General features: G+C 50.4%; 5 non-coding genes across 5 annotated transcripts; all 5 read right to left on the bottom strand.

Moving 5' to 3' along the window:
• Window positions 1–1,817: 1,817 nt before the first annotated feature.
• Window positions 1,818–1,890, bottom strand: TRNAK-CUU (transfer RNA lysine (anticodon CUU)). The gene has a single exon. It is a non-coding gene; the product is annotated as a tRNA-Lys (tRNA).
• A 3,989-nt stretch (window positions 1,891–5,879) lies between these two features.
• Window positions 5,880–5,952, bottom strand: TRNAK-CUU (transfer RNA lysine (anticodon CUU)). The gene has a single exon. It is a non-coding gene; the product is annotated as a tRNA-Lys (tRNA).
• A 736-nt stretch (window positions 5,953–6,688) lies between these two features.
• TRNAK-CUU (transfer RNA lysine (anticodon CUU)) lies at window positions 6,689–6,761 on the bottom strand. Its single transcript has one exon. It is a non-coding gene; the product is annotated as a tRNA-Lys (tRNA).
• An 11,994-nt stretch (window positions 6,762–18,755) lies between these two features.
• Window positions 18,756–18,828, bottom strand: TRNAR-CCU (transfer RNA arginine (anticodon CCU)). Its single transcript has one exon. It is a non-coding gene; the product is annotated as a tRNA-Arg (tRNA).
• A 2,372-nt stretch (window positions 18,829–21,200) lies between these two features.
• Window positions 21,201–21,273, bottom strand: TRNAK-CUU (transfer RNA lysine (anticodon CUU)). The gene has a single exon. It is a non-coding gene; the product is annotated as a tRNA-Lys (tRNA).
• Window positions 21,274–26,332: the final 5,059 nt, after the last annotated feature.

Genomic DNA, 26,332 nt, shown 5'->3' with positions numbered 1-26,332 from the left:
GCTTGGCCTAGGACCGCTCCCAGCGGCGCCTCCCAGGACGGGAAGTGCTGCGTTGTGTGGAGTCCTGTGGGAATCGTGAGGCAAACTGCAGGATGTGTGTTTGTGTATTTTTAAGCCTCAGCGAAATATCTGAAAAAGGTGAGAGTTTATGTTAAACCCGAAAATGGAGAAGCCTTTAAAAAGCATCACACCCAACGTGTGGTTCGAAGCCACGACCCTGAGATTAAGAGTCTCATGCTTTCCGACTGAGCTAGGCGGGCTGCTGTGCCTATATCATTTCACACACCCTCTGTGTGTTCTTTGTGAGGAAGTAGTGTGTGGTTATCCCAGGAGGCCCCTTTGTTTCATTTTCTCTGCTGCTGACTCGACCCAGGCACCTTTCTCTTTCTCCATCTCTCGCTCTACTCCAGTCTTATGTCCCCATCAGTCTCTCTGAAGCTCACTGTGGTACATACATGCATCTGTCCTCTCAACCTGTCTCTGGGCATATACTTAAATTTCCAGTAGAGAACAGTGTGAACTCTCCCTGTGTCGCGAGGTGGCAGTCAGCCTCCCGAGCCGTGTTCCGGAGGCTGCCGGAATGGCCGAGCGGTGTAAGGTGCCACAATCAAGGGCATTATCTTCCCCAGTCCTGTGGTCAAATCCCGCTGCTGACATTAAGTAGTTTTCATACCTACTTTAATCATAACACCAGGGGGGATGAGACCTTAAACTCCTCTTTTTGAAAGGATGGGGGGGGACAGGATGGACCGGAGCGGACTCCGAGCTCGCTGTAAGCACGAGCGGCCCAGGCTAGGAAAGGGCGCAGGAAAGGCTTAGCCTAGGACCACTCCCAGCGGCGCCTCCCAGGGCGGGAAGTGCTGCGTTGTGTGGAGTCCTGTGGGAATCGTGAGGCAAACTGCAGGATGTGTGTGTGTGTGTAGTTTTAAGTCTCAGCGAAATATCTGAAAAAGGTGAGAGTTAATGTTAAACCCGAAAATGGAGAAGCCTTTAAAAAGCATCACACCCAACGTGGGGCTCGAACCCAAAACCCTGAGATTAAGAGTCTCATGCTCTACCGACTGAGCTAGCCGGGCTGACGTGCCTATGTCATTTCACACACCCTCTGTGTGTTCTTTGTGAGGAAGTAGTGTGTGGTTATCCCAGGAGGACCCTTTGTTTCATTGTCTTTGCTGCTGACTCGTCACTGGCACCTTTCTCTTTCTCCGTCTCTCGCTATACCCCAGTCTTATGTCCCCATCAGTCTCTCTGGAGCTCACTCTGGTACATACATGCATCTGTCCTCTCAACCTGTCTCTGGGCACATACTTAAATGTCCAGTAGAGAACAGTGTGAACTCTCCCTGTGTCGCGAGGAAGCAGTCAGCCTCCAGAGCCGTGTTCCGCAGGCTGCCGGAATTGCCGAGCGGTGTAAGGCGCCACATTCAAGAGCAGTATCTTTCCCAGTCCCGTGGTCAAATCCCGATGCTGACATAAAGTAGTTTTCATACCTACTTTAATCATAACACCAGCGGGGATGAGACTTTAAACTCCTCTTTTTGAAAGGATGGGGGGGGACAGGACGGACCGGTGCGGACTCCGCGCTCGCTGTAAGCACGGGCGGCTCTGGCTAGGAAAGGGCGCAGGAAAGGCTCGGCCTAGGACCGCTTCCAGCGGCGCCACCCAGGGCGTCAAGTGCTGTGTTGTGCGGAGTCCTGTGGGAATCGTGAGGCAAACTGCAGGATGTGTGTGTGTGTAGTTTTAAGCCTCAGCAAAATATCTGAAAAAGGTGAGAGTTAATGTTAAACCCGAAAATGGAGAAGACTTTAAAAAGCATCACGCCCAACGTGGGGCTTGAACCCACGACCCTGAGATTAAGAGTCTCATGCTCTACCGACTAAGCTAGCCAGGCTGCTGTGCCTATGTCATTTTACACACCCTCTGTGTGTTCTTTGTGAGGAAGTAGTGTGTGGTTATCCCAGGAGGCCCCTTTGTTTCATTTTCTCTGCTGCTGACTCGACACAGACACCTTTCTCTTTCTCCATCTCTCGCTCTACCCCAGTCTTATGTCCCCTTCAGTCTCTCTGGAGCTCACTCTGGTACATACATGCATCTGTCCTCTCAACCTGTCTCTGGGCACATACTTAAATGTCCAGTAGAGAACAGTGTGAACTCTCCCTGTTTCGCGAGGTGGCAGTCAGCCTCCAGAGTTGTGTCCGGAGGCTGCCGGAATGGTCGAGCGGTGTAAGGCGCCACATTCAAGAGCAGTATCTTCCCCAGTCCTGTGGTCAAATCCCGCTGCTGACAAAGTAGTTTTCAAACCTACTTTAATCATAACACCAGCGGGGATGAGACCTTAAACTCCTCTTTTTTAAAGGATGTGGGTGACAGGACGGACCGGAGCGGACTCCGAGCTCGCTGTAAGCACGGGCGGCTCAAGGCAGGAAAGGCTTGGCCTAGGACCGCTCCCAGCGGCGCCTCCCAGGACGGGAAGTGCTGCGTTGTGTGGAGTCCTGTGGGAATCGTGAGGCAAACTGCAGGATGTGTGTTTGTGTATTTTTAAGCCTCAGCGAAATATCTGAAAAAGGTGAGAGTTTATGTTAAACCCGAAAATGGAGAAGCCTTTAAAAAGGCATCCCACCCAACGTGGGGCTCGAAGCCACGACCCTGAGATTAAGAGTCTCATGCTTTCCGACTGAGCTAGGCGGGCTGCTGTGCCTATATCATTTCACACACCCTCTGTGTGTTCTTTGTGAGGAAGTAGTGTGTGGTTATCCCAGGAGGCCCCTTTGTTTCATTTTCTCTGCTGCTGACTCGACCCAGGCACCTTTCTCTTTCTCCATCTCTCGCTCTACTCCAGTCTTATGTCCCCATCAGTCTCTCTGGAGCTCACTGTGGTACATACATGCATCTGTCCTCTCAACCTGTCTCTGGGCATATACTTAAATGTCCAGTAGAGAACAGTGTGAACTCTCCCTGTGTCGCGAGGTGGCAGTCAGCCTCCAGAGCCGTGTTCCGGAGGCTGCCGGAATGGCCGAGCGGTGTAAGGTGCCACATTCAAGGGCATTATCTTCTCCAGTCCTGTGGTCAAATCCCGCTGCTGACATTAAGTCGTTTTCATACCTACTTTAATCATAACACCAGGGGGGATGAGACCTTAAACTCCTCTTTTTGAAAGGATGGGGGGGACAGGACGGACCGGAGCGGACTCCGAGCTCGCTGTAAGCACGGGCGGCCCAGGCTAGGAAAGGGCGCAGGAAAGGCTCGGCCTAGGACCACTCCCAGCGGCGCCTCCCAGGGCGGGAAGTGCTGCGTTGTGTGGAGTCCTGTGGGAATCGTGAGGCAAACTGCAGGATGTGTGTGTGTGTGTAGTTTTAAGTCTCAGCGAAATATCTGAAAAAGGTGAGAGTTAATGTTAAACCCGAAAATGGAGAAGCCTTTAAAAAGCATCACACCCAACGTGGGGCTCGAACCCACGACCCTGAGATTAAGAGTCTCATGCTCTGCCGACTGAGCTAGCCTGGCTGACATGCCTATGCTATTTCACACACCCTCTGTGTGTTCTTTGTGAGGAAGTAGTGTGTGGTTATCCCAGGAGGCCCCTTTGTTTCATTTTCTTTGCTGCTGACTCGACACAGGCACCTTTCTCTTTCTCCGTCTCTCGCTCTACCCCAGTCTTATGTCCCCATCAGTCTCTCTGGAGCTCACTCTGGTACATACATGCATCTGTCCTCTCAACCTGTCTCTGGGCACATACTTAAATGTCCAGTAGAGAACAGTGTGAACTCTCCCTGTGTCGCGAGGTGGCAGTCAGCCTCCAGAGCCGCGTTCCGCAGGCTGCCGGAATGGCCGAGCGGTGTAAGGCGCCACATTCAAGAGCAGTATCTTTCCCAGTCCCGTGGTCAAATCCCGATGCTGACATAAAGTAGTTTTCATACCTACTTTATTCATAACAACAGCGGGGATGAGACTTTAAACTCCTCTTTTTGAAAGGATGGGGGGGGGGACAGGACGGACCGGAGCGGACTCCGAGCTCGCTGTAAGCACGGGCGTCTCAGGCTAGGAAAGGGCGCAGGAAAGGCTCGTATAGGACCGCTCCCAGCGGCGCCTCCCAGGGCGGGAAGTGCTGAGTTATGTGGAGTCCTGTGGGAATCGTGAGGCAAACTGCAGGATGTGTGTGTGTGTGTGTAGTTTTAAGCCTCAGCAAAATATCTGAAAAAGGTGAGAGTTTATGTTAAACCCGAAAATGGAGAAGCCTTTAAAAAGCATCACACCCAGCGTGGGGCTCGAACCCACGACCCTGACATTAAGAGTCTCATGCTCTACCGACTGAGGTAGGCGGGCTGCTGTGCCTATATCATTTCACACACCCTCTGTGTGTTCTTTGTGAGGAAGAGGTGTGTGGTTATCCCAGGAGGCCCCTTTGTTTCATTTTCTCTGCTGCTGACTCGACCCAGGCACCTTTCTATTTCTGCATCTCTCGCTCTATCCCAGTCTTATGTCCCCATCAGTCTCTCTGGAGCTCACTTTGGTACATACATGCATCTGTCCTCTCAACCTGACTCTGGGCACATACTTAAATGTCCAGTAGAGAACAGTGTGAACTCTCCCTGTTTCGCGAGGTGGCAGTCAGCCTCCAGAGCGGTGTTTCGGAGGCTGCCGGAATGGCCGAGCGGTGTGAGGCGCCACATTCAAGAGCAGTATCTTCCCCAGTCCTGTGATCAAATACCGCTGCCAACATAAAGTCGTTTTCATACCTACTTTAATCATAACACCAGCGGGGATGAGACCTTAAAATCCTCTTTTTGAAAGGATGGGGGGGGACAGGACGGAGCGGAGCGGACTCCGAGCTCGCTGTAAGCACGGGCGGCTCTGGCTAGGAAAGGGCGCAGGAAAGGCTTGGCCTAGGACCGCTCCCAGCGGCGCCTCCCAGGGCGGGAAGTGCTGCGTTGTGTGGAGTCCTGTGGGAATCGTGAGGCAAACTGCAGGATCTGTGTGTGTGTGTAGTTTTAAGCCGCAGCGAAATATCTGAAAAAGGTGAGAGTTAATGTTAAACCCGAAAATGGAGAAGCCTTTAAAAAGCATCACGCCCAACGTGGGGCTCGAACCCACGACCCTGAGATTAAGAGTCTCATGCGCTACCAACTGAGCTAGCCGGGCTGCTGTGCCTACGTCATTTCACACACCCTCTTTGTGTTCTTTGTGAGGAAGTAGTGTGTGGTTATCCCAGGAGGCCCCTTTGTTTCATTTTCTCTGCTGCTGACTCGACACAGGCACCTTTCTTTTTCTCCATCTCTCGCTCTACCCCAGTCTTATGTCCCCATCAGTCTCTCTGGAGCTCACTCTGGTACATACATGCATCTGTCCTCTCAACCTGTCTCTGGGCATATACTTAAATGTCCAGTAGAGAACAGTGGGAACTCTCCCTGTGTCGCGAGGTGGCAGTCAGCCTCCAGAGCCGTGTTCCGGAGGCTGCCGGAATGGCCGGGCGGTGTAAGGCGCCACCTTCAAGAGCAGTATATTCCCCAGTTCTGTGGTCAAATCCCGCTTCTGACATAAAGTAGTTTTCATACCTACTTTAATCATAACACCAGGGGGGATGAGACCTTAAACTCCTCTTTTTGAAAGGATGGGGGGGGACAGGACAGACCGTAGCGGACTCTGAGCTCGCTGTAAGCACGGGCGGCTCAGGCTAGAAAAGGGCGAAGGAAAGGCTCGGCCTAGGACCACTCCCAGCGGCGCCTCACAGGGCGGGAAGTGCTGCGTTGTGTGGAGTCCTGTGGGAATCGTGAGGCAAACTGCAGGATGTGTGTTTGTGTATTTTTAAGCCTCAGCGAAATATCTGAATAAGGTGAGAGTTAATGTTAAACCCGAAAATGGAGAAGACTTTAAAAAGCATCACGTCCAACGTGGGGCTCGAACCCACGACCCTGAGATTAAGAGTCTCATGCTCTACCGACTGAGCTAGCCAGGCTGCTGTGCCTATGTCATTTCACACACCCTCTGTGTGTTCTTTGTGAGGAAGTAGTGTGTGGTTATCCTAGGAGGCCCCTTTGTTTCATTTTCTCTGCTGCTGACTCGACACAGGCACCTTTCTCTTTCTCCATCTCTCGCTCTACCCCAGTCTTATGTCCCCATCAGTCTCTCTGGAGCTCACTGTGGTACATACATGCATCTGTCCTCTCAACCTGTCTCTGGGCATATACTTAAATGTCCAGTAGAGAACAGTGTGAACTCTCCCTGTGTTGCGAGGTGGCAGTCAGCCTCCAGAGTTGTGTCCGGAGGCTGCCGGAATGGTTGAGCGGTGTAAGGCGCCACATTCAAGACCAGTATCTTCCCCAGTCCTCTGGTCAAATCCCGCTGCTGTCAAAGTAGTTTTCATACTTACTTTAATCATAACACCAGCGGGGATGAGACCTTAAACTCCTCTTTTTTAAAGGATGGGGGGACAGGACGGACCGGAGCGGACTCCGAGCTCGCTGTAAGCACGGGCGGCTCAAGCTAGGAAAGGGCGCAGGAAAGGCTTGGCCTAGGACCGCTCCCAGCGGCGCCTCCCAGGACGGGAAGTGCTGCGTTGTGTGGAGTCCTGTGGGAATCGTGAGGCAAACTGCAGGATGTGTGTTTGTGTATTTTTAAGCCTCAGCGAAATATCTGAAAAAGGTGAGAGTTTATGTTAAACCTGAAAATGGAGAAGCCTTTGAAAAGCATCACACCCAACGTGGGGCTCGAACCCACGACCCTGAGATTAAGAGTCTCATGCTCTACCAACTGAGCTAGTCGGGCTGCTGTGCCTATATTATTTCACACACCCTCTGTGTGTTCTTTGTGAGGAAGTAGTGTGTGGTTATCCCAGGAGGCCCCTTTGTTTCATTTTCTCTGCTGCTGACTCGACCCAGGCACCTTTCTCTTTCTCCATCTCTCGCTCTACTCCAGTCTTATGTCCCCATCAGTCTCTCTGGAGCTCACTGTGGTACATACATGCATCTGTCCTCTCAACCTGTCTCTGGGCATATACTTAAATGTCCAGTAGAGAACAGTGTGAACTCTCCCTGTGTCGCAAGGTGGCAGTCAGCCTCCAGAGCCGTGTTCCGGAGGCTGCCGGAATGGCTGAGCGGTGTAAGGTGCCACATTCAAGGGCAGTATCTTCCCCAGTCCTGTGGTCAAATCCCGCTGCTGACATTAAGTAGTTTTCATACCTACTTTAATCATAACACCAGGGGGGATGAGACCTTAAACTCCTCTTTTTGAAAGGATGGGGTGGGGACAGGACGGACCGGAGCGGACTCCGAGCTCGCTGTAAGCACGGGCGGCCCAAGCTAGGAAAGGGCGCAGGAAAGGCTCGGCCTAGGACCACCCCCAGCGGCGCCTCCCAGGGCGGGAAGTGCTGCGTTGTGTGGAGTCCTGTGGGAATCGTGAGGCAAACTGCAGGATGTGTGTGTAGTTTTAAGCCTCAGCGAAATATCTGAAAAAGGTGAGAGTTAATGTTAAACCCGAAAATGTAGAAGCCTTTAAAAAGTATTACACCCAACATGGGGCTCGAACCCACGACCCTGAGATTAAGAGTCTCATGCCCTACTGCCTGAGCTAGCCAGGCTGCTATGCCTACGTCACTTCACACACCCTCTGTGTGTTCTTTGTGAGGAAGTAGTGTGTGGTTATCCCAGGAGGCCCCTTTGTTTCATTTTCTCTGCTGCTGACTCGACACAGGCACCTTTCTCTTTCTCCATCTCTCGCTCTACCCCAGTCTTATGTCCCCATCAGTCTCTCTTGAGCTCACTCTGGTACATACATGCATGTGTCCTCTCAACCTGTCTCTGGGCACATACTTAAATGTCCAGTAGAGAACAGTGTGAACTCTCCCTGTTTCGCGAGGTGGCAGTCAGCCTCCAGATCCGTGTTCCGGAGGCTGCCGTAATGCCCGAGCGGTGTAAGGCGCCACATTCAAGATCAGTATCTTCCCCAGTCCTGTGATGAAATCCTGCTGCCGACATAAAGTAGTTTTCATACCTACTTTAATCATAACACCAGCGGGGATGAGACTTTAAACTCCTCTTTTTGAAAGGATGGGGGGGACAGGACGGACCGGAGCGGACTCCGAGCTCGCTGTAAGCACGGGCGGCTCAGGCTAGGAAAGGGCGCAGGAAAGGCTCGTCCTAGGACCGCTCCCAGCAGCGCCTCCCAGGGCGGGAAGTGCTGCGTTGTGTGGAGTCCTGTGGGAATCATGAGGCAAACTGCAGGATGTGTGTGTGTGTGTAGTTTTAAGCCTCAGCGAAATATCTGAAAAAGGTGAGAGTTAATGTTAAACCCGAAAATGGAGAAGCCTTTAAAAAGCATCACGCCCAACGTGGGGCTCGAAACCACGACCCTGAGATTAAGAGTCTCATACTCTACCGACTGAGCGAGCCGGGCTGCTGTTCCTATGTCATTTCACACACCGTCTGTGTGTTCTTTGTGAGGAAGTAGTGTGTGGTTATCCCAGGAGGCCCCTTTGTTTCATTTTCTCTGCTGCTGACTCGACACAGGCACCTTTCTCTTTCTCCATCTCTCGCTCTACCCCAGTCTTATGTCCCCATCAGTCTCTCTGGAGCTCACTCTGGTACATACATGCATCTGTCCTCTCAACCTGTCTCTGGGCACATACTTGCAGTTGCTTTTGTCTGTTTGCCACTGTTCTGGGTACACTACACTGATCTGTCTCCCTGCATCCAGCCGCCTGTATCTCTGGACCAGCTTCTGCTTACATACATGCAGCTCTCTTTCTGCTTCCAGCAGGCTGTCTCTCTTTGGGCCAGGTTTCAGAAGCCCCCACTGCCACCTTGCGCCACATTTGCATCAGTTTTAAAGCAAATGTGGTGCGAAGGTGGCATTTTCACCCACGCCATATTTACAAAGTGGCGCAATGCATGCATTCTGCCACTTTGTAACCCCTTGCGCCACATCATGCCTGCCCCAGGCATAATGTATGCAAGGGTGGTGTTCAGGCGCTAGTAGGCCCAAAAGAATGGTACAGTGAAATTTACCAGATTTTACTGCGCCACTTTTTCTCTCATTTTGCACAGGTGTTCAGAGGAAGCATCAAAATGACGCACCCATTTAAATCAATGCGCCTCCTTGCACTTTGCTACACTAGCATCAAATATTTTGGCGCTAGTGTAGCAAAGCGCCACAATAGGGTCAAACATTTTGATGCTATTGTTCTAACTACCACCATGGTGTGCCTTTTGTTAACTACGGCACAACTATGGCGTTGTAGGTGCCTCTAGGGTGGCACAGAAAAAGAGGCTCGTCAGAACTAATGAGCTACTTTTTTATCAATCTGGGTTTTTGTGTGTCTTCACTTGAATGAAAAGATTCTGAAGCAGCCCGCCCTGTGTGCATTTCCACCAACCATTAATACCCACTCCAGTCTGTCACCCCGGGCAGATAAATAGCTTTGGAGGCGGTTCATAGCGCAAATACGTGTCTGTGAAAACAAGACAAAGTTGTTTTTCTGCCTCAGTTACATTTCCACCTTCCATTACATTCAGGGACACAGGCACAGACTCTGTCAGAGAGAGTGTGAAGAGCAGAGTGACCCCATAGCGCCTCACAGCCTTGCTACAGTGAGCTACAACAGCTGAAGAGAGTGAAGGATTAACTGGACAACACACAGAGTTCCACTGGCTTGCGAGGCCCGACAGCAACTGACTCAGAAGGGCAGACTGGCTCAGTGGAAAGAGCACCAAGGCTGTGTAGAAGCATCACAGGTACAGAGTGGCACAGGGCAGACTGGTACACCATGGTAGTCAAGAAGCACCGCAGGTACAGACTGGCACAGGGCAGACTGGCACAATGCAAAGAGCTACATCAGGGTAGTCAAGAAGCATTGCAGGTATAGACTGGTGTAATGCAAACTGCTGTACACAGGATGTGTAGAAGTATTAAAGGGGTAGATTGGTGCAGGTCAGACTGGTGCAATGCAGAAAGGTACAGTACTGATGTTAAGTGTCAAGATACAGACTGGCACAGAGGGGACTGGTGCAATGCAGATAACTACAGCACTGATGTGAAGTATCATAGGAACCTGCAGGGTAGACTCGTACAATGCAGACAGCCGCAGCACTGATATGAAGTATCACTGGCGCAGACTGATGCAGGGCAAACTGGCGACATGCAGAGAGCTACAATATAGATGTGAACTGTAGAATATCTGCCTTTTCTGCATAGTCTCTACAATGGACCCTATAATTTTGCTGGTTTTAGAACTCTGTGCAGTTTACCCCTGCTATTAAGTAGTAAAGTGCCTGTGCTCCCCCTTTGAACATGGTTGAGTTGGCATACTTGTTAATGGCATAGTTAACTTGCCAATAAGGTCCTGGTATATGGTACAAAGTGTACCAAAGACATGGAAGTTAAATGTCACTAGTGCTATGCAGCACATATTGTGACATCCACTACAGTGACAGTGCAAACCTGGCTTCAGGCTCATCATTATAGCCTGGCTGTAGCATATGGAAGATGCCATTCAATCAGTCAAAATAAACCCTCTCAATAAGTAAAAAACTCCCTTTTAAATATTAAAAACTCATCCCAATGTAGGTGTTGTAGTCCGCTAGACAGGGAACATGGTATTTAACCATAGGGCATGTAGAACTTTAATGTTAACATGTCCTTACAGTGATTAGCACCCACAAGCTATTTTCCACTGTGAGATAACTAGCTGTCCTATTTAGAAAACCAGAGTACAGATTAAATTACTAATACTATATTTTGGGGATGGAACTAGTTACCAAAATATGTAAACAACTATTTTAATAGTTAATAAAAATCCAATTCAATGGTGGGGTCGGATTTTTAATAGAAATGAAGGAAAAGTAACTTTTTAGAAATCTATATTTTCCATGCCTGAAGTTCCTAGAGTCTAGTTTGCGTTGGCTCTGCAGCTTTTCACATCCAATAATTAGCCTTGAAAAGGTATGAAATGCTTCCCAGGAGCCGGTGCTGTAACAATACCTGAGGGGACCCTCTCGAAGGGAAGATAAGGGTGCTCCATTACCCCACCTTAGTCCTATTGACCTGGATGCATTGTTGCGCTATCCCCCTATACACTTTGCCTCACTGCACAGTCTCTAGGATATATTAGACATTTTTAAAAACAGTTCCTCAAAGACAGTCAATCAATATAAGGACAACCCAAGATTCTACAAAAACGTTTTTATTTAAGTTAGTTTTGGATTACATAATCTGACTTCAAAACAACCTTACATTGCTACACTGATCTGGCTACGGAGAGAGGGAATGTAACCAAAGCTTCACCATCCTGAGATCTGCCTGGTTATACCTGTGTAGTGACTGGGTACAAACTGTACATTACATCAGGGATGGTATGAAAATAAGCAAAGCATTCATCACCCCGAGAGGAGGACAGTTTTACCCACACAGTGTTTAGAAATAGGCCACACATTTTCTCAGCATAGGCCTGTAAATATCCCCAATACTGATAACTGAAGAGTTTCACCCCTGTAATGGCTGGAAAAAAGTCTTATATTATCACACAATAAATCTGTAATAACACTTACCCACACCGTTGCTACATAATTATACCCAGCATCATCGGAATGGAAGTTTCCAGGCTTTCTGACAATGAAAGTGAAAAAGAACAATGTCTCTAAATAACAGGAAAACAATGCCTGGTCATTATCTTTTTTGTTTTGGCCTGAGGAGGACAACCTCCATGACATTAGCATTGTTAATATAGGGAAATAAACATCCTAACTTTTAAATAAAGGTGTGGTTATTCATGACTGCGAGGTCATGGTGTGTCAATTACTGACTTTTAATGATTACTAATGTTATTGATTATTGTTGAAATTGACAAATTGGTTATTGATCAGTGTTGGTATTGTTTCTTTATGGTGGGAACATCTCAAGCGTTAGTCAAAAGGTTCATCGACCTACTCGCGTCCCCTTGTAAGTTTACTTATTACCGTCTGACGTGCTAACATCTGTTGTGTGACATTTAACCCCTGATGTCTTTGCAAGAATCCTCTATACTACATAGCCGGTGACAATATTACATATGTAATAGTTGTTTTGTCTTGTGTGCTGTATGTGTCTACTCTGAGGCGTTTAAATCTAGGTGTCTCTTCTAGAGCTCCATGAAGTATGTCTGACCCAGGATGCGTTGCCATCGGGCTCTCATGGCAGACGCCATTAGCGATGTCCTTACTGCAACATTTGATTTGTAATCGAAAATATCTCACTAGTGATGAACCTTCTGGGAACAGTCCCTTTAGATGTGGCTTAGGGGACAGTTTATACCGTAAGTCTGTGACATTCTTCTCAATTGTGAATGTGAGATAGAGAATCTGGCATTGCTGATAGCTGTTTCAGGAAGTATGCTCAAGATGTCTGTTGTGAAACATTTACATGCTGCTATCTCTGCTAAAAAGAGGCGATGTCTGTGGCATAAATGTCTGGTACAGCAGATGCCAACGGCTGTGCTCTTACTGTGAATTCAGTGCCAGATGCCTGTTCCAAGAGATCTGGGTTCCAGATGTCTGAACTAGAATATCTCACCGGAGATGTCAGTGAAATGATATTAAATCATTGGTTTATGTTCATGAACGTCAATTCACCGAAATGCCGGGGGTAGTAGAAGTGACATCACACGACCTTTGACCTCCTCTTTCACTCACACACACATACTTATAAAAACATACAAATTGACACTTGCATACATTCTCTCTCACTTAAACACCCTCTCACCTGCAAGCATGCACACAATAGACATTTACAAGCATTTTTTACTTACCTCAGCTGCCATGGATAGGCATATCCCAGCTAACTGTACTCCATTTTTATTACACTAATAGTGAATAATATATTATTTTTCACTATTAGTGTAATAAAAAAATTGACAGACTACAAAGAGTGGAGCCCAAACTGAAGTCCATAACGACGAGTTGCCACTGTGTTCCTGGCAGTGAATTTGCCATGAATGACGTTTATGTTTATGTCCCAGAAAGTTATGGTGCCGGGTTTGAAGGGGAAGGGTGGATTAGTAAGGGCAGTTGTGTAATATTAAGCGGCAGCCTTGGGCTCTGTGGCCTTTAGGGTATGACACCTGCTCTAGATGGAGGGATGTGTAAATTAGACAATGATTTTTCTAGTTCCTGGTGTGACATGCCTTTTCTGACGCGTCCTTGAATGAGCAAGCCGTGGTATGTGCTGTAAAAGCATTGGGGTTGGGTGTGTGATGTAGAAGGTTGAAGTGCTGGTGTTTATTGTTAAACATTTGGTCCTTCGATGCCCGTCTTGCAGCAGCGTCTCCCTGATGTCTGTTGAGGAGGCCCGTGCTGCTGAGGGTGTTGTGATAAATGTCCAATAGAGAAGATTGTGAACTCTTCCTCTTTCGCGAGGTGGCAGTCAGCCTCCAGAGCCGTGTTCCAGAGGCATGCCATGGCTGCCGGAATGGCCGAGCAGTGTAAGGCGCCACATTCAAGAGCAGTATTTTCCCCAGTCCCGTCATCAAATCCCACTGCCGACATAAAGTGGTTTTCATACCTACTTTAATCATAACACCAGCGGGGATGAGACCTTAAACTCATTTTTTTTTAAAGGATGGGGGGGAACAGGACGGACCGGAGCGGACTCCGAGCTCGCTGTAAGCACGGGCGGCTCAGGCTAGGAAAGGGCGCAGGAAAGGCTCGACTTAGGACCGCTCCCAGCGGCGCCTCCCAGGGCGGGAAGTGATGCGTTGCGTGGAGTCCTGTGGGAATCGTGAGGCAAACTGCAGGATGTGTGTGTGTGTGTGTAGTTTTAAGCCTCAGCGAAATATCTGAAAAAGGTGAGAGTAAATGTTAAACCCGAAAATGGAGAAGCCTTTAAAAAGCATCACGCCCAACATGGAGCTCGGACCCACGACCCTGAGATTAAGAGTCTCATGCTCTACTGACTGAGCTAGCCGGGCTGCTGTGCCTGTGTCATTTCACACACCCTCTGTGTGTTCTTTGTGAGGAAGTAGTGTGTGGTTATCCCAGGAGGCCCCTTTGTTTCATTTTCTCTGCTGCTGACTCGACACAGGCACCTTTCTCTTTCTCCATCTCTGGCTCTACCCCAGTCTTATGTCCCCATCAGTCTCTCTGGAGCTCACTCTGGTACATACATGCATCTGTCCTCTCAACCTGTCTCTGGGCACATACTTAAATGTCCAGTAGAGAACAGTGTGAACTCTCCCTGTTTCGCGAGGTGGCAGTCAGCCTCCAGAGCCATGTTTCGGAGGCTGCCGGAATGGCCGAGCGGTGTAAGGCGCCACATTCAAGAGCAGTATCTTCCCCAGTCCCGTGATCAAATCCTGCTGTCGACATAAATTAGTTTTCATACCTACTTTAATCATAACACCAGTGGGGATGAGACCGTAAACTCCTCTTTTTGAAAGGATGGGGGGGTGGACAGGACGGACCGGCGCGGACTCCGAGCTCGCTGTAAGCACGGGCGGCTCAGGCTAGGAAAGGGCGCAGGAAAGGCTCGGACTAGGACCGCTCCCAGCGGCGCCTCCCAGGGTGGGAATTGCTGCGTTGTGTGGAGTTCTGTGGGAATCGTGAGGCAAACTGCAGGATGTGTGTGTGTGTAGTTTTAAGCCTCAGCGAAATATCTGAAAAAGGTGAGAGTTAATGTTAAACCCGAAAATGGAGAAGCCTTTAAAAAGCATCACGCCCAACGTGGGGCTCGAACCCACAACCTTGAGATTAAGAGTCTCATGTTCTATCGACTCAGCTAGCCGGTCTGCTGTGCCTATGTCATTTCACACACCCTCTGTGTGTTCTTTGTGAGGAAGTAGTGTGTGGTTATCCCAGGAGGCCCCTTTGTTTCATTTTCTCTGCTGCTGACTCGACACAGGCACCTTTCTCTTTCTCCATCTCTCGCTCAACCCCAGTCTTATGTCCCCATCAGTCTCTCTGGAGCTCACTCTGGTACATACATGCACCTGTCCTCTCAACCTGTCTCTGGGCACATACGTACATGTACAGTAGAGAACAGTGTGAACTCTCCCTGTTTCGCAAGGTGGCAGTCAGCCTCCAGAGCCGTGTTTTGGAGGCTGCCGGAATGGCCGAGCGGTGTAAGGCGCCACATTGAAGCGCAGTATCATCCCCAGTCCCGTGATCAAATCCTACTGATGACATAAATTAGTTTTCATACCTACTTTAATCATAACACCAGCGGGGATGATACCTTAAACTCATCTTTTTAAAGGATGGGGGGTGACAGGACGGACTGGAGCGGACTCCGAGCTCGCTGTAAGCACGGGCAGCTCAGGCTAGGAAAGGGCGCAGGAAAGGCTCGGCCAAGGACCGCTCCCAGCGGCGCCTCCCAGGGCGGGAAGTGCTGCGTTGTGTGGAGTCCTGTGGGAATCGTGAGGCAAACTGCAGGATGTGTGTGTGTGTGTGTGTAGTTTTAAGCCTCATTCGAAATATCTGAAAAAGGTGAGAGTTAATGTTAAACCCGAAAATGGAGAAGCCTTTAAAAACCATCACGCCCAACGTGGGGCTCAAACCCACAACCCTGAGATTAAGAGTTTCATGCTCTACCAACTGAGCTAGCCGCGCTGCTGTTCCTATGTCATTTTACACACCCTCTGTGTGTTCTTTGTGAGGAAGTAGTGTGTGGTTATCCCAAGAGGCCCCTTTGTTTCATTTTCTCTGCTGCTGACTCGACACAGGCACCTTTCTCTTTCTCCATCTCCTGCTCTACCCCAGTCTTATGTCCCCATCAGTCTCTCTGGAGCTCACTCTGGTACATACATGCATCTGTCCTCTCATCCTGTCTCTGGGCACATACTTAAATGTCCAGTAGAGAACAGTGTGAACTCTCCCTGTTTCGCGAGGTGGCAGTCAGACTCCAGAGGCATGTTCCGGAGGCTGCCGGAATGGCCGAGCGGTGTAAGGTGCCACATTCAAGAGCCATATCTTCCCCAGTCCCGTGATCAAATCCCGCTGCTGACATAAAGTAGTTTTCATACCTATTTTAATCATAACACCAGCGGGGATGAGACCTTAAACTCCTCTTTTTGAAAGGATGGGGGGGGGACAGGACGGACCTGAGCGGACTCCGAGCTCGCTGTAAGCACGGGCGGCTCAGGCTAGGAAAGGGCGCAGGAAAGGCTCGGCCTAGGACCGCTCCCAGCGGCGCCTCCCAGGGTGGGAAGTGCTGCGTTGTGTGGAGTCCTGTGGGAATCGTGAGGCAAACTGCAGGATGTATGTGTGTGTAGTTTCAAGCCTCAATGAAATATCTGAAAAAGGTGAGAGTTAATGTTAAACCCGAAAATGGAGAAGCCTTTAAAAAGCACCACGCCCAACGTGGTGCTCGAAAACACAACCCTGAGATTAAGAGTCTCATGCTCTACCGACTGAGCTAGCCGGCTCGCTGTGTCTGTGTCATTTCACACACCCTCTGTGTGTTCTTTGTGAGGAAGTAGTGTGTGATTATCCCAGGAGGCCCCCTTGTTTCATTTTCTCTGCTGCTGAGTCGACACAGGCACCTTTCTCTTTCTCCATCTCTCGCTCTACCCCAGTCTTATGTCCCCATCAGTCTCTCTTGAGCTCACTCTGGTACATACATACATCTGTCCTCTCAATCTGTCTCTAGGCACATACTTAAATGTCCAGTAGAGAACAGTGTGAACTCTCCCTGTTTCGCGAGGTGGCAGTCAGCCTCCAGAGGCGTGTTTCGGAGGCTGCCGGAATGGCCGAGCGGTGTAAGGCGCCACATTCAAGAGCAGTATCTTCCCCAGTCCTGCGATCAAATCCTGTTGCTGACATAATGTAGTTTTCATACCTACTTTAATCATAACACCAGCGGGGATGAGACTTTAAACTCCTCATTTTGAAAGGATGGGTGGGGGACAGGACGGACCGGAGCGGACTCCGAGCTCGCTGTAAGCACGGGCGGCTCAGGCTAGGAAAGGGCGCAGGAAAGGCTCGGACTAGGACCGCTCCCAGCGGTGCCTCCCAGGGCGGGAAGTGCTGCGTTGTGTGGAGTCCTGTGGGAATCGTGAGGCAAACTGCAGGATGTATGTGTGTGTAGTTTTAAGCCTCAGCGAAATATCTGAAAAAGATGAGAGTTAATCTTAAACCCGAAAATGGAGAAGCCTTTAAAAAGCATCACACCCAACGTGGGGCTCGAAACCACGACCCTGAGATTAAGAGTCTTATGTTCTACCCACTGAGCTATCCAGGCTGCTGTGCCTATGTCATTTCACACACCCTCTGTGTGTTCTTTGTGAGGAAGTAGTGTGTGGTTATCCCATGTGGCGCCTTTGTTTCATTTTCTCTGCTGCTGACTCGACACAGGCACCTTTCAATTTCACCATCTCTCGCTCTACCCCAGTCTTATGTCCCCATCAGTCTCTCTAGAGCTCACTCTGGTACATACATGCATCTGTCCTCTCAACCTGTCTCTGGGCACATACTTAAATGTCCAGTAGAGAACAGTGTGAACTCTCCCTGTTTCGCGAGGTGGCAGTCAGCCTCCAGAGGCGTGTTTCGGAGGCTGCCGGAATGGCCGAGCGGTGTAAGGCGCCACATTCAAGAGCAGTATCTTCCCCAGTCCTGCGATCAAATCCTGTTGCTGACATAATGTAGTTTTCATACCTACTTTAATCATAACACCAGCGGGGATGAGACTTTAAACTCCTCATTTTGAAAGGATGGGTGGGGAACAGGACGGACCGGAGCGGACTCCGAGCTCGCTGTAAGCACGGGCGGCTCAGGCTAGGAAAGGGCGCAGGAAAGGCTCGGACTAGGACCGCTCCCAGCGGTGCCTCCCAGGGCGGGAAGTGCTGCGTTGTGTGGAGTCCTGTGGGAATCGTGAGGCAAACTGCAGGATGTATGTGTGTGTAGTTTTAAGCCTCAGCGAAATATCTGAAAAAGATGAGAGTTAATGTTAAACCCGAAAATGGAGAAGCCTTTAAAAAGCATCACGCCCAACGTGGGGCTCGAAACCACGACCCTGAGATTAAGAGTCTTATGTTCTACCCACTGAGCTATCCAGGCTGCTGTGCCTATGTCATTTCACACACCCTCTGTGTGTTCTTTGTGAGGAAGTAGTGTGTGGTTATCCCAGGAGGCCCCTTTGTTTCATTTTCTCTGCTGCTGACTCGACACAGGCACCTTTCAATTTCACCATCTCTCGCTCTACCCCAGTCTTATGTCCCCATCAGTCTCTCTAGAGCTCACTCTGGTACATACATGCATCTGTCCTCTCAACCTGTCTCTGGGCACATACTTAAATGTCCAGTAGAGAACAGTGTGAACTCTCCCTGTTTCGCGAGGTGGCAGTCAGCCTCCCGAGCCGTGTTCCGCAGGCTGCCGGAATGGCTGAGAGGTGTAAGGTGCCACATTCAAGAGCAGTATCTTGCCCAGTCCCGTGATCAAATCCTGCTGCCGACATAAAGTAGTTTTCATACCTACTTTAATCATAACACCAGCGGGGATGAGACTTTAAACTCCTCTTTTTGAAAGGATGGGGGGGGACAGGACGGACCGGAGCGGACTCCGAGCTCGCTGTAAGCACGGGCGGCTCAGGCTAGGAAAGGGCGCAGGAAAGGGTCGGCCTAGGACCGCTCCCAGCGGCGCCTCCCAGGGCGGGAAGTGCTGCGTTGTGTGGAGTCCTGTGGGAATCGTGAGGCAAACTGCAGGATGTGTGTGTGTGTGTGTAGTTTTAAGCCTCAGCGAAATATCTGAAAAAGGTGAGAGTTAATGTTAAAGCCGAAAATGGAGAAGCCTTTAAAAAGCATCACACCCAACGTGGGGCTCGAACCCACGACCCTGAGATTAGGAGTCTCATGCTCTACCGACTGAGCTAGCTGGGCTGCTGTACCTGTGTCATTTCACACACCCTCTGTGTGTTCTTTGTGAGGAAGTAGTGTGTGGGTATCCCAGGAGGCCCCTAAGTTTCATTTTCTCTGCTGCTGACTCGACACAGGCACCTTTCTCTTTCTCCATCTCTCGCTCTACCCCAGTATTATGTCCCCATCAGCCTCTCTGGAGCTCACTCTGGTACATACATGCATCTGTCCTCTCAACCTGTCTCTGGGCACATACTTAAATGTCCAGTAGAGAACAGTGTGAACTCTCCCTGTTTCGCGAGGTGGCAGTCAGCCTCCAGAGCCTTGTTCCGCAGGCTGCCGGAATGGCTGAGCGGTGTAAGGTGCCACATTCAAGAGCAGTATCTTCCCCAGTCCTGTGATCAAATACCGCTGTAAACATAAAGTAGTTTTCATACCTACTTTAATCATAACACCAGCGGGGATGAGACCTTAAAATCCTCTTTTTGAAAGGATTGTGGGGGACAGGACGGAGCGGACTCCGAGCTCGCTGTAAGCACGGGCAGCTCAGGCTAGGAAAGGGCGCAGGAAAGACTTGGCCTAGGACCGCTCCCAGCGGCGCCTCCCAGAGCGGGAAGTGCTGCGTTGGGGGGAGTCCTGTGGGAATCGTGAGGCAAACTGCAGGATGTGTGTGTGTGTGTAGTTGTAAGCCGCAGCGAAATATCTGAAAAAGGTGAGAGTTAATGTTAAACCCGAAAATGGAGAAGTCTTTAAAAAGCATCACACCCAACGTGTGGCTCGAACCCACGACCCTGAGATTAAGAGTCTCATGCTCTACCGACTGAGGTAGCCGGCCTGCTGTGCCTATGTCATTTCACACACCCTCTGTGTGTTCTTTGTAAGGAAGTAGTGTGTGGTTATCCCAGGAGGCCCCTTTGTTTCATTTTCTCTGCTGCTGACTCGACACAGGCACCTTTCTCTTTCTCCATCTCTCGCTCTACCCCAGTCTTAAGTCCCCTTCAGTCTCTCTGGAGCTCACTGTGGTACATACATGCATCTGTCGTCTCAACCTGTCTCTGGGCACATACTTAAATGTCCAGTAGAGAACAGTGTGAACTCTCCCTGTTTCGCGAGGTGGCAGTCAGCCTCCAGAGCCGTATCCAGAGGCTGCCGGAATGGCCGAGCGGTGTAAGGTGCCACATTCAAGAGCAGTATCTTCCCCAGTCCCGTGGTCAAATCCCGCTGCTGACATAAAGTAGTTTTCATACCTACTTTATTCATAACACCAGCGGGGATGAGACTTTAAACTCCTCTTTTTGAAAGGATGGGGGGGACAGGACGGACCGGAGCAGATTCCGAGCTCGCTGTAAGCACGTGCAGCTCAGGCTAGGAAAGGGCGCAGGAAAGGCTTGGCCTAGGACCGCTCCCAGCGGCGCCTCCCAGGGTGGGAAGTGCTGCGTTGTGTGGAGTCCTGTGGGAATCGTGAGGTAAACTGCAGGATGTGTGAGTGTGTGTGTAGTTTTAAGCCTCAGCGAAATATCTGAAAAAGGTGGGAGTTAATGTTAAACCTGAAAATGGAGAAGCCTTTAAAAAGCATCACGCCCAACGTGGGGCTCGAGCCCACGACCCTGAGATTAAGAGTCTTATGCGCTACCGACTGAGCTAGCTGGGCTGCTATGTCTATGTCATTTCACACACCCTCTGTGTGTGCTTTGTGAGGAAGTAGTGTGTGGTTATCCCAGGAGGCCCCTTTGTTTCATTTTCTCTGCTGCTGACTCGACACAGGCACCTTTCTCTTTCTCCATCTCTCGCTCTACTCCAGTCTTATGTCCCCATCAGTCTCTCTGGAGCTCACTGTGGTACATACATGCATCTGTCCTCTCAACCTGTCTCTGGGGATATACTTAAATGTCCAGTAGAGAACAGTGTGAACTCTCCCTGTGTCGCGAGGTGGCAGTCAGCCTCCAGAGCCATGTTCCGGAGGCTGCCGGAATGGCCGAGCGGTGTAAGGCGCCACATTCAAGAGCAGTATCTTCCCTAGTCCCGTGGTCAAATCCTGCTGCTGACATAAAGTAGCTTTCATACCTACTTTCATCATAACACCAGGGGGGATGAGACCTTACACTCCTCTTTTTGAAATGATGGGGGGGGGGGGGACGGACCGGAGAGGACTCCGAGCTCGCTGTAAGCACGGGCGGCTCAGGCTAGGAAAGGGCGCAGGAAAGGATCGGCCTAGGACCACTCCCAGCGGCGCCTCCCAGGGCGGGAAGGGCTGCGTTGTGTGGAGTCCTGTGGGAATCGTGAGGCAAACTGCAGGATGTGTGTGTGTGTGTGTAGTTTTAATTCTCAGCGAAATATCTGAAAAAGGTGAGAGTTAATGTTAAAGTCGAAAATGGAGAAGCCTTTAAAAAGCATCACACCCAACGTGGGACTCGAACCCACGACCCTGAGATTAAGAGTCTCATGCTCTACCGACTGAGCTAGCCAGGCTGACGTGCCTATGTCATTTCACACACCCTCTGTGTGTTCTTTGTGAGAAAGTAGTGTGTGGTTATCCCAGGAGGCCCCTTTGTTTCATTTTCTTTGCTGCTGACTCGACACAGGCACCTTTCTCTTTCTCCATCTCTCGCTCTACCACAATCTTATGTCCCCATCAGTCTCTCTGGAGCTCACTCTGGTACATACATGCATCTGTCCTCTCAACCTGTCTCTGGGCACATACTTAAATGTCCAGTAGAGAACAGTGTGAACTCTCCCTGTGTCGCGAGGTGGCAGTCAGCCTCCAGAGACGTGTTCCACAGGCTGCCGTAATGGCCGAGCGGTGTAAGGTGCCCCATTCAAGAGCAGTATCTTCCCCAGTCCCATGGTCAAATCCCGCTGCTGACATAAAGTAGTTTTCATACCTACTTTAATCATAACACCAGCGGGGATGAGACTTTAAACTCCTCTTTTTGAAAGGATGGGGGGGGACAGGACGGACCGGAGCGGACTCCGAGCTCGCTGTAAGCACGGGCGGCTCAGGCTAGGAAAGGGCGCAGGAAAGGCTCGGCCTAGGACCGCTCCCAGCGGCGCCACCCAGGGCGGGAAGTGCTGCGTTGTGTTGAGTCCTGTGGGAATCGTGAGGCAAACTGCAGGATGTGTGTGTGTGTGTGTAGTTTTAATTCTCAGCGAAATATCTGAAAAAGGTGAGAGTTAATGTTAAAACCGAAAATGGAGAAGCCTTTAAAAAGCATCACACCCAACGTGGGGCTCGAACCCACGACCCTGAGATTAAGAGTCTCATGCTCTCCCGACTGAGCTAGCCGGGCTGACGTGCCTATGTCATTTCACACACCCTCTGTGTGTTCTTTGTGAGGAGGTAGTGTGTGGTTATCCCAGGAGGCCCCTTTGTTTCATTTTCTTTGCTGCTGACTCGACACAGGCACCTTTCTCTTTCTCCATCTCTCGCTCTACCACAGTCTTATGTCCCCATCAGTCTCTCTGGAGCTCACTCTGGTACATACATGCATCTGTCCTCTCAACCTGTCTCTGGGCACATACTTAAATGTCCAGTAGAGAACAGTGTGAACTCTCCCTGTGTCGCGAGGTGGCAGTCAGCCTCCAGAGCCGTGTTCCACAGGCTGCCGTAATGGCCGAGCAGTGTAAGGTGCCACATTCAAGAGCAGTATCTTCCCCAGTCCCGTGGTCAAATCCCGCTGCTGACATAAAGTAGTTTTCATACCTACTTTAATCATAACACCAGCGGGGATGAGACTTTAAACTTCTCTTTTTGAAAGGATGGGGGGGGACAGGATGGACCGGAGCGGACTCCGAGCTCGCTGTAAGCACGGGCAGCCCAGGCTAGGAAAGGGCGCAGGAAATGCTAGGCCTAGGACCGCTCCCAGCGGCGCCAACCAGGGCGGGAAGTGCTGCGTTGTGTGGAGTCCTGTTGGAATCGTGAGGCAAACTGCAGGATGTGTGTGTGTATAGTTTTAAGCCTCAGAAAAATATCTGAAAAAGGTGAGAGTTAATGTTCAACCCGAAAATGGAGAAGCCTTTAAAAAGCATCACACCCAACGTGGGGCTCGAACCCACGACCCTGAGATTAAGAGTCTCATGCTCTACCGACTGAGCTAGACCGGGCTGACGTGCCTATGTCGTTTCACACACCCTCTGTGTGTTCTTTGTGAGGAAGTAGTGTGTGGTTATCCCAGGAGGCCCCTTTGTTTCATTTTCTTTGCTGCTGACTCGACACAGGCACCTTTCTCTTTCTCCATCTCTCGCTCTACCCCAGTCTTATGTCCCCATCAGTCTCTCTGGAGCTCACTCTGGTACATACATGCATCTGTCCTCTCAACCTGTCTCTGGGCACATACTTAAATGTCCAGTAGAGAACAGTGTGAACTTTCCCTGTGTCGCGAGGTGGCAGTCAGCCTCCAGAGCCGTGTTCCGCAGGCTGCCGGAATGGCAGAGCGGTGTAAGGTGCCACATTCAAGAGCAGTATCTCCCCCAGTCCCGTGGTCAAATCCCGCTGCTGACATAAAGTAGTTTTCATACCTACTTTAATCATAACACCAGCGGGGATGAGACTTTAAACTCCTCTTTTTGAAAGGATGGGGGGGGAGAGGACGGACCGGAGCGGACTCCGAGCTCGCTGTAAGCACCTGCGGCTCAGGCTATGAAAGGGCGCAGGAAAGGCTCGGCCTAGGACCGCTCCCAGCGGCGCCACCCTGGCGGGAAGTGCTGCGTTGTGTGGAGTCCTGTGGGAATCGTGAGGCAAACTGCAGGATGTGTGTGTGTTAGTTTTAAGCCTCAGCAAAATATCTGAAAAAGGTGAGAGTTAATGTTAAACCCGAAATTGGAGAAGCCTTAAAAAAGCATCACTCCCAACGTTGGGCTCGAACCCACGACCCTGAGATTAAGAGTCTCATGTTCTACCGACTGAGCTAGCAGGGCTGCTGTGCCTATGTCCTTTCGCACACCCTCTGTGTGTTCTTTGTGAGGAAGTAGTGTGTGGTTATCCCAAGAGGCCCCTTTGTTTCATTTTCTCTGCTGCTGACTAGACACAGGCACCTTTCTCTTTTTCCATCTCTCGCTCTACCCCAGTCTTATGTCCCGTCAGTCTCTCTGGAGCTCACTCTGGTACATACATGCATCTGTCCTCTCAACCTGTCTCTGGGCACATACTTAAATGTCCAGTAGAGAACAGTGTGAACTCTCCCTGTGTCGCGAGGTGGCAGTCAGCCTCCAGAGCCGTGTTCCACAGGCTGCCGTAATGGCCGAGCAGTGTAAGGTGCCACATTCAAGAGCAGTATCTTCCCCAGTCCCGTGGTCAAATCCCGCTGCTGACATAAAGTAGTTTTCATACCTACTTTAATCATAACACCAGCGGGGATGAGACTTTAAACTTCTCTTTTTGAAAGGATGGGGGGGGACAGGATGGACCGGAGCGGACTCCGAGCTCGCTGTAAGCACGGGCAGCCCAGGCTAGGAAAGGGCGCAGGAAATGCTAGGCCTAGGACCGCTCCCAGCGGCGCCAACCAGGGCGGGAAGTGCTGCGTTGTGTGGAGTCCTGTTGGAATCGTGAGGCAAACTGCAGGATGTGTGTGTGTATAGTTTTAAGCCTCAGAAAAATATCTGAAAAAGGTGAGAGTTAATGTTCAACCCGAAAATGGAGAAGCCTTTAAAAAGCATCACACCCAACGTGGGGCTCGAACCCACGACCCTGAGATTAAGAGTCTCATGCTCTACCGACTGAGCTAGACCGGGCTGACGTGCCTATGTCGTTTCACACACCCTCTGTGTGTTCTTTGTGAGGAAGTAGTGTGTGGTTATCCCAGGAGGCCCCTTTGTTTCATTTTCTTTGCTGCTGACTCGACACAGGCACCTTTCTCTTTCTCCATCTCTCGCTCTACCCCAGTCTTATGTCCCCATCAGTCTCTCTGGAGCTCACTCTGGTACATACATGCATCTGTCCTCTCAACCTGTCTCTGGGCACATACTTAAATGTCCAGTAGAGAACAGTGTGAACTTTCCCTGTGTCGCGAGGTGGCAGTCAGCCTCCAGAGCCGTGTTCCGCAGGCTGCCGGAATGGCAGAGCGGTGTAAGGTGCCACATTCAAGAGCAGTATCTCCCCCAGTCCCGTGGTCAAATCCCGCTGCTGACATAAAGTAGTTTTCATACCTACTTTAATCATAACACCAGCGGGGATGAGACTTTAAACTCCTCTTTTTGAAAGGATGGGGGGGGAGAGGACGGACCGGAGCGGACTCCGAGCTCGCTGTAAGCACCTGCGGCTCAGGCTATGAAAGGGCGCAGGAAAGGCTCGGCCTAGGACCGCTCCCAGCGGCGCCACCCTGGCGGGAAGTGCTGCGTTGTGTGGAGTCCTGTGGGAATCGTGAGGCAAACTGCAGGATGTGTGTGTGTTAGTTTTAAGCCTCAGCAAAATATCTGAAAAAGGTGAGAGTTAATGTTAAACCCGAAATTGGAGAAGCCTTAAAAAAGCATCACTCCCAACGTTGGGCTCGAACCCACGACCCTGAGATTAAGAGTCTCATGTTCTACCGACTGAGCTAGCAGGGCTGCTGTGCCTATGTCCTTTCGCACACCCTCTGTGTGTTCTTTGTGAGGAAGTAGTGTGTGGTTATCCCAAGAGGCCCCTTTGTTTCATTTTCTCTGCTGCTGACTAGACACAGGCACCTTTCTCTTTTTCCATCTCTCGCTCTACCCCAGTCTTATGTCCCGTCAGTCTCTCTGGAGCTCACTCTGGTACATACATGCATCTGTCCTCTCAACCTGTCTCTGGGCACATACTTAAATGTCCAGTAGAGAACAGTGTCAACTCTCCCTGTGTCGCGAGGTGGCAGTCAGCCTCCAGAGCCGTGTTCCGCAGGCTGCCGGAATGGCCGAGCGGTGTAAGGCGCCACATTCAAGAGCAGTATTTTCCCCAGTCCTGTGATCAAATCCCGCTGCTGACATAAAGTAGTTTTCATACCTACTTTAATCATAACACCAGCGGGGATGAGTCTTTAATCTCCTCTTTTTGAAAGGATGGGTGGGGACAGGACGGACCGGAGCGGACTCCGAGCTCGCTGTAAGCGCGGGCGGCTCAGGCTAGGAAAGGGCGCAGGAAAGGCTCGCATAAGACCGCTCCCAGCGGCGCCTCCCAGGGCGGGAAGTGCTGAGTTGTGTGGAGTCCTGTGGGAATCGTGAGGCAAACTGCAGGATGTGTGTGTGTGTGTGTGTTGTTTTAAGCCTCAGCAAAATATCTGAAAAAGGTGAGAGTTAATGTTAAACCTGAAAATGGGGAAGCCTTTAAAAAGCATCACGCCCAACGTGGGGCTCGAACCCACGACCCTGAGATTAAGAGTCTCATGCTCCACGGACTGAGCTAGTCAGGCTGCTGTGCCTATGTCATTTCACACACCCTCTGTGTGTTCTTTGTGAGGAAGTAGTGTGTGGTTATCCCAGGAGGCCCCTTTGTTTCATTTTCTCTGCTGCTGACTCGACACAGGCACCTTTCTCTTTCTCCATCTCTCGCTCTACCCCAGTCTTATGTCCCCTTCAGTCT

Source organism: Pleurodeles waltl, chromosome 6, assembly GCF_031143425.1.
Source record: "Pleurodeles waltl isolate 20211129_DDA chromosome 6, aPleWal1.hap1.20221129, whole genome shotgun sequence".
NCBI classification, from domain to species: domain Eukaryota; kingdom Metazoa; phylum Chordata; class Amphibia; order Caudata; family Salamandridae; genus Pleurodeles; species Pleurodeles waltl.
The sequence above is the reverse complement of the archived record's forward strand: the minus strand, read 5'-3'. Positions and strand labels throughout refer to the sequence as shown.